This window comes from Nothobranchius furzeri, chromosome 1 (genome assembly GCF_043380555.1).
Source record: "Nothobranchius furzeri strain GRZ-AD chromosome 1, NfurGRZ-RIMD1, whole genome shotgun sequence".
NCBI classification, from domain to species: Eukaryota; Metazoa; Chordata; class Actinopteri; order Cyprinodontiformes; family Nothobranchiidae; genus Nothobranchius; species Nothobranchius furzeri.
In genome coordinates this window covers 105,264,848-105,278,447 of record NC_091741.1, presented here as the reverse complement: position 1 = coordinate 105,278,447, position 13,600 = coordinate 105,264,848, and the positions used below count along the sequence as shown (strand labels likewise).

Sequence of the window (13,600 nt, the reverse complement as noted above, 5' to 3'; positions counted from 1 at the left end):
GCAGTCATTTGACTCGTTTTGTTGTTCGGCTGTATAGTTGAAGACCTTGGGTCATGCTCAGGCTGCAGCTCTTCAGGAGAATTGTCTCAGCATCTTCTGAAGAAAGTCCCTGTTGTGTCTGATGACTCAGTTTGCATTTTTGTGCTTTGTTGCATGTTTCTCTCCCGTTCCATCATGAGCACCTAGCTTCTGAAACACTGCCAGAACCATCAAAATGACTTTCATTGAGCCATGGTTGATAATTTAGAAAAAGGTTTCTTCTAGCAAGCACAGGGTTTGCCAGATGCAGTTCTACATCCATTCTGTTGTTCTTCTTCATGTTTTTAACATATTGATCCAGTCTGTAACTCTAAAAGTCATTGTCTGATGGCAGAGGTTTACAGAGTCTGGCTCACACAGTTTCCATCGACTTCCTGTCAAGTTCTTCAGCTTTTATGAAGAGGCTTTATATATATATAGCGACTGCACTCTGGTGTGCAGACGTGGTCTGCGGTCTCTAACCACGGCTTAAAGCTGATAATATTAGCGAGGTATGCTAACTATTATGCTAGCGCGGTTACCGGAAAATAAACAGGCTCTGATCAGTAGCCTCGCCGAAGGGAGTGAGTCCCTACGGGGAGTAAAATCTCAGATTTTACTAAAGAATGTTCACACAGTGTCACAAACACAGCTACAAACAAGAAAACAGACAGTTGTCAACATATCAAGACAGGAAAATATACCTTCACATGTAGGCCCCAAGATGGCCGCACGCCACGTCAGCCTAACGGTGTTTTGATGAAACAGCGCCTCCTTTGGAGGGTAATGAATGTGCACCCCCCTTCAAGATAAAAGCACTGCCCTAAGCTGACGGAGGAAAAGGCTCGCTATTTCCTTTCACCTGAACTCACACTGAACAAAAATCCCAAAAATGTCTCAAAATCGGCACAAAGTGTAATAAACTGTGCAGATATCAGGCTAAGCTCGCCATAATGTTGTGATATGAAGTTTGTATATTTATATACTGCAATTAAATAATTTAATTACCTGATCTTGTATATTTATACAATCTAAATAATCAATCAGAAGTGGTCATTTTTATCATCAGGGAGTTTACTTCAACACTTTGTATTGACTGAGAGACAAGAAAGAGAGAAAGTTGTGGTCGTTTAAGAATCTTTAATTTCTATAATTATAAATTCTTACAATCTACCAGGACTATATCAATGATGGATGCATATGGATTTAGATGTTTCGTGTTGGTGTGTGTGTGTGTGTTTTGTTCAGAATCTCTAGGCTGAGTAGCGGATCTGGTTTGTTATGACTAGGCTACCACGAGGCTTCAGAAGCTGATGACATGAGCCGCCATTTGCCGTATTTACGTACCCAGTAAGAGCCTCCCGTGTTAGATCAGGAATTGCCAGGTCTCGGACCTTCAGCGATACTGGAGCTGGTTGAAACAGCGATCATAGCAAACAACGCCCGTCTGAAGGGTTGACTCAGGTAGCATCGGCAGGCGTCAACAAGTTTACTCTTATTTTGAAGGACCGTCGTCTCGTTGACTGAGGTGAACGACGGAAAATCTCAAGCGTGACAGATTTCAGCTCAAAGTAGGAAGTCCAGCTGGCCAGTCTGAACTTCTTAATGATGACGATGGAAATCCTTAGGAACTAGGATGTCCTGGAGCTGAGTTTAATACGTAACGGCTGAAAGTCGGACGTAACGTGGAACTGACTTAAAATGGCATTGCCTTCTTTTTATATCTCCCAGTTGTTTGAGAATCTTAGTAAACCGGATTGGACTACTTTCATAAACAAACCAGATTCTGCCCTACCACAGGCGAAAGTTCCGATTGGTTGAAAACAATGTGTCATGCGTTTCCATGGTAATGCATATCAGTGTGTCTGGGCAGCCCTGTTTATTCATTTAAACACATAACTCATGACATCTTTATTTCACAGATCATTCACCTGATTATTAATGATCAACAAATGCTTTGATTAGCTTATCACAAATGAAGTACTTTGATTAACCCATGAAAAGCGTTCTTCTTCTGTTCTTCTGTCTCTTCTCCTGGAATGTAAACATACTGAACCAAGCGTCCGACCGTGGCGGTGTTACTGTGTGAAGGGGCAGCTGTTAAGGGCAGACCCTCATACTTCCTAACGCTACATACATACATACATATATATATATATATACATATATATATATATATATATATATATATATATATATATATATATATATCTCAAACTACTAAACCTATCTATAAACTTGTATCCCTAATGAAAATGGATGGATTGGTGAACTTGTATTGGAACCAGAACATTTGTGAAGAAGTTTAAGAGAACTCAGTCTCAAATTCCCTAGCCCTAACCCTAAGTCTAACCGTATGACTTTTCTGTTAGAAAGTCCTTTTGAGGTGAGAGAACAGCCTTTTCTGTGATGAGCAGGCCAACACTGGGTGCCAAATAACATGGTTGAACTCTGCTAAAAAGTAAAAAGGAAGTAAAAGTTTATTTTAGAGCTGAAGTGAAAGAATCTACCAGGCAGGATGCAGGAATGGGAAACGTCAAGAAAGATTTCCTTTAACAAACGCTAAAAGCAGGATTGTTTAAATGACTGAGGTGTGTGTGTGTGTGTGTGTGTGTGTGTGTGTGTGTGTGTGTGTGTATGTGTGTGTGTGTGTGTGTGTGTGTGTGTGTGTGTGTGTGTGTGTGTGTGTGTGTGTGTGTGTGTGTGTGTGTGTGTGTGTGTGTGTGTGTGTGCGTGTGTGTGTTGAGCTTTAGGAGTCATCCAGACCACTCAAACAGCTTTACATCATTTGTACATTAACATGTTCACACATGTACTGCCACCTTGATGCACAGGGGACAATATGGGCTCGATGTCTTGCCCAAGGACGTTTCAGCATGTGATAAAGACTCCAGGATCAAACCACCAACCTTTATTGGCAGTTGGCAGCTGTACCCGTAAATCGTATAATGTCACCAGTTTACATTTTCACTTTTAAGTGTTTTTGCTCTTTTTATTTCCAGGTTAAAAGATCAGAGCGTAGATCAATGGAGGTCTCCGTCAACTAGGAGGCATGGCACATAACATCCATGTCCTCGTGTAGAAAAAATGCATAAAAAACAATATTAATTCAAGCTCTACTCTGATTTACTACTTCTCAGATCAAAAGGTCTTTAGTCAGAAAATATTGTTGATCATATCAAACAAATATCCCACCTGATGGCTGACTCGTGCTGGAACGAGCCACTTTAAGTAAGCCTGACAGCGGTGCTTGGTTTGCCGAGGTGCTCTGAAAACAAACCCACCAATAATTCATTTGAAGATGTACACATGGACGTAAAATCTGAAAAACAATATATATTTTCATTCATGTTGTCAATATTATCGTCAGTTAAGAGACAGGGTAGGAGCTGCTGGATTTGAGTGTGTGTACAGGCCTAAATTCACCATCTCCGTCTCCATAATGAGCTTACACCCGGGCCAGAGTTTGAGCTTTAAGGTGATGCTCACTGAGAAATGTGAAAGATGTGTTTAATACACGTGCAGAACCCTATTTCCTGCATTAGCTGCTGAAAGAAAACAGGCGTGAAATGGTCGTGTCAGAAAAATCCAGCCCATTCTGCTTCACAGGGAGATGTTGGAACTGATGGAGTCACCCACGTTGGTTGGGACCATGGAAAGCTGTTGTCGGTTTAGCATCCTGGAGAGAGCAGAGCACGTCTCTGCTAGTAGAAGCTAAACATTAGCATTAGCTACCCCACAACCCTGCAGAACTCCTCCAGGCTTGAGTTGTTAGTGGCGTTAAAATGGAAATCAGTCCAATTTGAGGTAAGATGTTTGCACAAAAACTACTGAGTAAGACTACAGATCCTGCTGTTTTCTGCTACTTCCTTAGAAGTCAGTGTGGGAGTCCATCATACACAGTCACAGACGACCCAAATACAGGATTTATGTACCTCGCCTGACTCAAAGAAAAGCCTAAATAGTCCAAAGTTGATTCCAAAGCCGTTCCAAATGAGCTGTAACCATTTCTCATTTTTACTCAGTGAAAAAAAATCTCCCCATCAAACTTCACTCTGCGATTGGTAGGGCTCATCATCTGCCCAGCACAGTGGGATGCAAAGTTTAGGCAGCCTTGTTAATCTTCAAGATTTTTGAGTTATTTCGGCAGAACAGGGGCATTATGCATGGAGGAACAGGAACTCAGCATAACAAGAAACCTACAGTAAAACATGGTGGTGGGTCCATCATGCTGTGGGCTGTTTGGCCAGTGCAGCGACTGGGAATCTGAGGGTCTCATGGATTCCACTCCATATCAGCAGATTCTGGAGACCAACGTCCAGAAATCAGGAATCTTTCAGCCAGACGACTCTAAACACTGCTCATCTACTAAGGCATTCATGCAGAGTGTAGAAATTATTGCATAGTAATTATGTTTTATTAACAAGAGTCTGCTTCTAGACCTGCAGAAAAGAAACACACTCCAATACAACAGGAGCAAGCTATCACTGCGTCAGCTGGATGAAGAAATATCAAGTCAACATTGTTGTACTGAACAATCATACGATAATAAATCACAGTGCATTTAGTGCCAACCACAGCCTTAAGACATGTGTTGAACCTGCCCAAGTCCATACGAGAGCATCATGTGAGCACCTGTGTGTGTACATGCGCTTGTATATGTATGGTTTATAGGAGTGTCCAATAGTGAGTGCGAGGGGCCACATATCTGCCCCCCAAAGATGCGTAGGAGCATATGCGTCATTTTAACCGGGAACGCCGGGGACATGTCCCCGGCAAAATTTGTTATGGGCAGCTGTGCCCCCCCCCCCCTCTTTAAAAAAAGCCTGCTGATGAGGATTTTTGTTTTACCAGCTCAGATCTTATACCAGGGGTTGGCAACCTGTTCCCATCAAAGAGCCATTATTACCCATTTCCCACAGTAATGAAAACACTGGGAGCCACAGCGGCCGCAGCGTTGTGGGCGGGGCCTACCCTCAGACAGCAGAGAGCTGCTCACAACCAGGTGACAGCAGCCGGTACCGGTGGCTCGCATGGGCATCGCACCCGTGGGGGATTCAACACCCACACTTTTCCAGCTGTTTTGCTCACCTCCACACCAGTCTGGTTTCTTTATGTTACACTCACTCTGTTTGCCTCATCTCCTTCTTCACCTCCCGCTTCTGACATCCGATGTCGGGTTTCCAGGAGAGCAGGAGAGGGAGGGAGGGACGGAAGAGCTCGACTGAATTCATAATTTTACATCTTGACATTAGCTGTACAAAGTCTGAGTTTGATAACATGAAGAACAACAATTTGCAGAGGTTTATAACAGGCGCGGCGCCAGGTTTTCATTTTTGGGTGGGCCACGGTAATTTTGGACGGACCTTAATAAGCAGTGACTTAAGTGAAGCAGGCAGGTCGCGCTAGAAAATTTAGTTTAAAAAGACGTCATAAATGTTTCCCCCCATCATTTTTATTTATAAAATATGAAGTAAAAACTCCCAGTTTAATTTTCATTAATTTGTCATTAATATGTAGTCTACACCCGTGCGTTAAGTGGACCATCTTCCAGTAAAAGCAAAGCATCCATCCCACCTCTCCAAATGCGTAAAATGTGCATCAGCCGCTAGTTAGGCGCGCCGCGCGCACCATCAGCTACATCAGCCCAGACAAGAACAGAACAAATAGAGAAAGAATAGAGGATAATTGTGTCTGGATGTGGATGGAGATTACATTTTACAGCAGCCTGATCATCATTTAAATACGTAAACCATCACCTGGCTTCAAGTCCACGCTATCAGCATTATTTTAATTGGTGTGTGTGTGTGTGTGTGTGTGTGTTTTCCACTTCAAACACTGGTCTAACCAACCAGACCAGCGTGTCCAGTAACATATTAATGTTACAATTAAACAGTTTCACTTCATGTAGGCTAGGAACATTTCACCTGCCGTGGCCCGACCGCTTCTGCTCCACATAAACTTTGTGCGTGATCAAATGTCTCTACAGGTGCTTTCTGAGCTGAAGAGCTATTCTGCCTCAGACTGGATGCGTCATGCGTCTCCATATAGGAGACGGGAACAAGCGCTGTTCAGCCAAAGTTTCATAATTTCATAAAAAGAAAAATTTTCCAAGTGACACATCCCTCAGAGAGACCGGGTTTCCAGACCGCTAGAGTGGGAGGAAATCTTATCGCATGCACCGTGGTTCTGCGCTGCGCTGCAAACCCCTCTACAGATCTTCAGCCCACTGTTCACCGTGGGCGCTCCGAGCCACGCTGAACACAGTGTCCAGTATAAAGCTCTGATGTTCTGATGGGAATCAAGTTACCTCTGTGATGTGCGTAACGATTAAAATGTCAGCTCATCCATGCGCATCAGTGTGCATCGGGGTAATTCTTTCAAAACAACCAACATCCTTGAGTTTATCCGTCAATATGTGGCAAGGTGGAGAAACGAGGGCCCAGGCGGGATTCGATCCCCAGACTCCCGGGTGAGAGTCATACGCTCTAACCAGTCAGCCAAAGGGACATCCACTTGGCCAAGTAGCCAGGGCGCATTATCTATTGGGACACTGTGACAGGACACACACTGCCACACCTGATTATGAAACTTTGGCTGATTAGTGCTTGTTCCTGTCTCCAATGTGGCGACGCATCCAGGAACCTGTCTGAGGAGAAGCCCAGAATCTGACACCCTCCAGCTCAGAAAGCGCCTATGATTACGCACAAGCGTGACGCGTCAACCCGGTCTCACAGTAAGACCGGGTTGGACCTGTTCAGGTTTAGCGCAGACAATCATTACATTTAGAATTAGCTTACAGATGTAAAATTAATGCAGTAAAATATAAAGCTTTTTATTTAAATATCCATTATTTTACAAGCACAGAGAGCCGCATCAGATGGATGGAAGAGTCGCATGCGGCTACAGAGCCGCAGACCCCTGCGCTAGCCTACTTTATTGTCCCCAGCAATTTTTAAACCCCACTCAAGTGTATGGTTATTGTCCCCAGCAATTCTGAAAACAAACTGACGCCCTTGCGTAGGAGATGGAGGGAGCTCCAAGTCCCAGAGATCCAGGAGCTGCCCCAGAGCACTGGGACCCCAAGGAGTCTGTTGAATGTGCTGGTAAACTTTACAATAGTTGGTTTAGCTTTCTCAAAATTTTTAGGCAGTGCATGACATATTGATATAGCATCTCTATGAATAGTTATGTTCTTACTGTGCAGAAAAGTAACAACTTGCTGTTCTAGTATATCGAGTTCTTTGTCTGAAGCCTCTTTCAATTCAATTCAAATTCAATTCAAAATTATTAATCCCAGAGGGAAATTGATTGCTGTAGTAGCTCATAATAATAATAATAATAATAATAATAATAATAATAATAATAATAATCAAGTCATCAAAGAGTTATTGTATATTAATTACAATGGCTGTTGGCAGGAAGGATCTCCAGTAGCGGTCAGTGTTGCAGCAAAACTGAAGAAGCCTCTGACTGAAGACACTCTTCTGTTGTTGGACAGTCTTGTGAAGAGAATGCTCAGGGTTGTCCATCATTTTCTTGATTCTCTTTGCATTATCTCCTCCAGCCGTTCCGAAACTGCCGAAAATCTGGCTGAGTCCTTGGCCAGTGATCTCACATTGCCCATTATGATCGATGGAAGAGATGGTTTGAATTTTGTCTTTCTCTGTCTCCGTTTTGCACCCGCTCTGCATCCACGATTCTTGCGTTTTAGCTCATTTGGGATTTGTGGCTTCAGTTGAGGCATTATTTCAGCCTTTCCGATGTTAATCAGCTGCTCGCGATTGTAAACCAGTTTGTTGCCATGGTTACGCATCATAACAATGCTCAAAGAGTGAACAAAGCTAAAAAAAATAGCAGTAAAAACCCTTCAAGCTTCACAGCACCAGAAACAGAAAAGTAAAGCGTCCAAAAAAATACAGTTTTTCTTGAGAAACTAGAAGAAAAAATGCCCAAGAAAAGGCAAAACTTGCATGTAGTCAACAGAGCTACCCCAACATGCAGCCGCCCAGAGCAGCGCAATTCTGGAAAGATTCTTCTGCTGCATCATGATTTGCTACTGCTTTTGCATAGCTTCTGTGGCGGGTTTCAAGTCCCATTATCACCAAATCCTCACGTCTTGTACATTGTTCAAGTTCATCAACTCTTTGGTCTAAGGCCGAAATCTTCTTATCTTTTTCAGTTAACAGTATTTTAAGCTCTTTCACCTCCTCCATCAGTCTCAATAGCCAATCCTGCTGTGATGTTACTTTTGACAGTTCACCTGACATAAAGTTCAGAGACCGTTTGATCTCCTCCAGGTCTTCTGTGGCCATTTCTTTACCTCGTCCACCAGCTCTTCCTACTGGCATCTCTTCCACCATCTGCAACCATCGTCCTCTGGTCCCGTGCTCACCGCGACGCGATGAATGTTGTTGGGCCTGGCTCAGCAGGACCCCTCCGGAGTCGGTGTTGCTAGGCCCCGTCTGCGGAACTGTGCCGGGTTTGGCGCTGCTGGGCCGGGCCGATGGAACCACGTCAGGCTTGGTGCCACTGGGCCGGCGTAACCACGCCAGGTTCGGCGCTGCCAGGCCAGGCGGATGGAACCACGCCGGGCCCGGTGCCGCTGGGCCGGCTGATATAACTACACCGGGTTCAGCGCTGCCGGGCCGATGGAGCCACGCCGGGCCAGGCGCCGCTGGGTCGGGCCGATGAGACCACGCCGAGTTCGGCGCTGCGTTATGTTTTCACCGTAAGAATTGTCACCAAACAGTGTTTAACCTAGCATGTCCTGCCAGACTCGTCCTCTACACAGAGAACGAGTCTGGTTTCTCACAGGCAGAGGGGCGGGACTAGCCATCTCAAAAATAACCAGTCAGAAAAGAGGCAGAAAGGCCGACTGTACTGCGTGGCGCTGTAGTCAAAGATGGCGGAAACGTCTTTTTTTAGAAGGAAGACTTTTTGGCTTCTACTTGTCTTTCAAAGACGTGTTTGAGTCATTTAGAGGAGAGGGAAGAACCACAGCGATGCCATGTTAATGAGAAACTCAGCATTGCGGCGTGTGTGATGTTGCTGCTAAGCGCCTAATAGATGGTTCGGTTTGGTGTGTGTGGGATAGAAATCTCAGGGGGTGGGGTTATTGAATGTGTTCCCATGGGGATGGCTGGTTAGGCTGTTTTATTATTAGGTGACTCTGTTTCATATCAAAGTGAATCTGACAAAAATGATCAGAAGCACAAATTAACGTGAATATGACACTGAAGTGATCATTTGAGTCTCAGCTTTAATAAGTCAAGGCCCAGTATTTACAGTTCTGTTCACTTCCTGTTTTCCATCCTTAAACTTGAATCCAGCCGTGAACACGAACTCACATCTCTGACTGAACCCGATTCTGAACCATACCAACGTTATTCACATTTTAGGAGATGCAACCTGTCTTAAAATCTGATTCAGACCGAATAACTAACTGGTTGTCACTAATCACTCAACTACAGCCTTTTCCGGCTCACCAGATGAAGTCAGCTCTTTTGACCCCAACGACTCCTTATGGAGTCCTAATTTGTTCATAAATCAGGTTAGAGTGTGGTGCTGGATGAGGGCCACGTGGGAACCGTCAGAGCTCTGAAACAATAACCACAGTTAAGATATTCAGTCCTAATTTTCCTGTAACATTAGAGAAAATGCAGTAACACTGTAAAAAATACTATTTTATCACACCAGACAAACAGAACTGACTCACCATGACTTGGTTTAGGCTTCATAACACATGCAGCAGCTTGAAAAGCCAGAACCGGCACTCGTCTCGTCCCTTTCATCTGTTTGTAAAAGGATGGAAACAGCTCTGCGGAGTCCAGACGTTTGATGTTCCTTTTAAACATAATGAACATGAGATATGCTTTCATACCTTCATTTGATAGGTGACTAATGATCAGTGTGTTTGAACCACAAGTTCATCTGAGAACAGAAGCCAGACTTCCTTCAATCAGGCCTTAGAGGCTGGCACAGAGAACACCCCGAACTAGCATCTAAGTTATGTTTACTGTGTGAAGAGCCTTGGTCCTGATTTGGTGGTGACCCTAACCCTAACCCCATAGAAATGAACTGAATTGAACTGAATTAACTACAAATGGCCTGGTGAGCACTCATCTGAAACCAAAAGCTGTCTAGTGATTGTGCTGGCCTCCCTACACTGGCTTCAGTCTTTTATCAGGGGCGTTTTAGACTTCTGGTGTTTGTTTTTTTGTGTATTTCTTTCTTGGAGGCGCCCCACTTTACTTAGCGGTGCTCCTGAAACGATATGTCCCATCACGCTCTCTGTGCTCCTGTGATTGGTGCCTGCTAGGTGTCGGACTTGTGGAGACCGGGCTTTTTCACTCTGGATCCAGCTCCCACAGTCAGTTAGGCAACCGACTTCTTTGCCGGTCTTAAGAGTCGCCTGAAAATCCTTTTTTTTCCTCTTTTCGTTTAGCATTTCCTTAACATGCTTGAAGTTGGCTTAATGTTATGTAGTTTAGAGTTTTTGCTTTTAATTCTGTTGTTTCATGTTCAGCGTTTTAATCTCTTATCATGATTGTATTTTGTTCTTCAGCGCCTAGGCCTCCCGTAATGGGTGAGGAAGGCGCTTTAAAAATAAAGTATTGATTGATTGACTGATTTATTGATTGATTGATTGATTGATTGATTGATTGATTGATTGACTGATTGATTGATTGATTGGCCTTCTAGTCATAGATCATTCAGGATGAACAAGACAACTGGGCCAGAGGCAGTCTGTAAGTGAAGCAGGTACTGGACTGGACGGACAGACTCTATAGCCAACACGGTTAGCAGAAGTTAAATCATTTAACTCTGCAGGTCGGTCTGGCCACACTCCACTGGAACCTCAGCAGGCCAGACCAGTGTGGCTTGTCAATTACAGCGCTCCATCGGTTTGGTGGGCCAATCATAGCGCTCTATCATTTTGGTCGGCAGGATGATGTGACAGAGTGAAACAACTGTTTATCTAACACAGTTATGTCCTGGAAAACGTAGAAATTGGCTTTTATTCATTTTCATTGTAAATTCGCTGATGGTATTCCATCTTGTTTTAGTGTTTCTTGTATAATATAAATTCTTTATTTTTATGGATTTTTTTTAATACTTGGGCTCATTGTTTATTTGCATTGATTGATTCCAGTTAAATATATAGTGATGCATGCTTCTACCTTAACATAGCCTTTCTTTCTTAGTCCCTCCTGCACATATCGTCCCCACCACAACACTGGGATGGGTTATACAGGGCTGTTCTCCCTTTGGGAAGGAGGGTTAAAGTGAATGATGGAAGTTCCTGCCTCCTCAGGTTAAGAGTATTATCCCTGACGTGTATAAAGGATGGAAATATAATAAAAAGGCGGAGATGGAATAGAGAGCATACGATAGCTGAATAGATGGACATGAGCAGGATGAATGATGGCAGCGTACAGTCTGCAGGTAACAGACATACATGAAGTGACTATTTTGCATGTAAATGAGTTTGGTGTCATGCTAGTGCTGGGAATGTCAACGATGAGTCAAATAAAGCTCCAGAGACACGAAGCATTGCAGAAGAACTCAACTCCTCCTCGGCAGACTCACCCAGCAGAATGTTTATGCTAGCTATCATCCATTAGCATTAGTGGTCATCCATTAACCCCTAGCCCTGACCCAACCATGCTCTGGAGCACATATCACGTACATGAACACCATTCCTCCTACTAAGAACCTGCTGATGCAATGGAGCAACAACTCACTCATTCATGTTCTAAACCACGTAGTCCTCTTCAGGGTCACAGGGAGGCAGTGCCTAACTCTTGCAGTCATCAGGTGACCAGGACAGGTCTGCAGTCTGTCGCAGCGACAGTCATTCACACACTGGTGATTAACTAACACACACACACACAGGTTTGTAGCCTGTGGGAGGAAACTGGAGGACCCTGAGAAAACCCACACAAGCATGGGGAGAACATGCTAACTGTGCAGAAAGGCTGCAGCCAGGATTCAAACCTGTAACCAACTGCACCACCATGCAGCCTACAAGTTTGTATTTTAACCATGTAAAGAACATTCCAGCAGCTTTCCAGGATGTTTACTCTCACCTTGCCCACTCATAATCACATTTTTGATTGTCACTTCTTTTAACTGAAAGCTTGTTTATTTTGCTGCCCGTCAGACTGATTGACAAAGCTTTTCATGAGCATGCTGCAGACCCGTGACAGCTAAACAACCGCATGCCTTTACAGCCTGTTAAGATACATCCCTGTGCAAATCACTTAACAACGACATCACTGAGTTTGACACTCGTTTGATGTTACATTGGATCCCTCTTACTGATGCTGTCTACTGCTGCTTTTGGACAAAGGGTCCTCACAGTGTTGACAGCGTCCGTCAATCCAAGCGTCACTGATTGGAGTAAAGGAACAAACCCTCAATCTTCACAATTTCAGCTATAAAATCCACCTCAGACAACTGAAGCTTTACCCATGTGAGAATGCACGCCTTACTGCTTCTCTGCCAGAACCCTGGGAGCTTCGGGTTTTTTTTGTGTCATGGTTGAAGAGGTCTCTGAGGTTGCTCCTGGGATTTCCCTGTTTGGGCTTCACAGCTCCAAATGCTCCTCAAAGGTGTTGTTCTCTCAATCAGCACAGGTCTGAGCCGTGTTCATTCACCTGTCAGCTGTGTAATACTAATCACATAGTTGTTCTATGTAATCATAGCATTGTAAAGGTCACACACTCACACACGCACACTCACACACACACACACACACACACACACACACACACACACACACACACACACACACACACACACACACACACAATGATAACAGAAACTATTCAATAATTAACAGCTGCTGATAGATAATAAAGAAAGGAGAACAAAGTGCAGCACCAACCCACATCATCTTAATAAATCCAGTCAATTTTTTAATCCAGTGAACACGTGGACCTTATTTACCATCCTGTTAATTACTATCATTAGTCATAACCATTAGATGACACAATCTTCATTAATGTTGTGGGGTTAATGCATGTAAACGTGCAAAATGTAATCATGCCTGCTACAATGCACCAGTGTGCTACGATGCACCAGTGAGCATTGCTGCTGCATGAGTTCTCTAATCATCACCATCATCGTCATCATCATGATCATCATCATCATCATTATCACCATCATCATTATTGCCATCGTCATCACCACCATCATCATTATCGCCATCGTCATCACCACCATCATCATTATCGTCATCATCATTATCACCATCATCATGATTATCATCATCATCATCATCATCATGATCATCATCATCATCATTATCACTATCATCATTATTGCCATCGTCATCACCACCATCATCATTATCGCCATCATCGTCATCACCACCATCATCATTATCGCCATCGTCATCACCACCATCATCATTATCGCCATCATCGTCACCACCATCATCATTATCGTCATCATCATTATCACCATCAACATGATTATCATCATCATCATCATGATCATCATCGTCGTCGTCGTCATCAAAACCATCATCATTATCGTCATCATCATCACCACCATCATCATTATCGCCGTCGTC

At 43.8% G+C, this 13,600-nt stretch overlaps 1 long non-coding RNA gene across 1 annotated transcript; it reads right to left on the bottom strand.

Moving 5' to 3' along the window:
- Positions 1–9,111: 9,111 nt before the first annotated feature.
- LOC139071401 (uncharacterized) lies at positions 9,112–12,820 on the bottom strand. Its single transcript, XR_011521306.1, has 3 exons — positions 12,516–12,820; positions 9,737–9,864; positions 9,112–9,618 (listed from the first exon to the last, which is right to left on the bottom strand). It is a non-coding gene; the product is annotated as an uncharacterized lncRNA (long non-coding RNA).
- Positions 12,821–13,600: the final 780 nt, after the last annotated feature.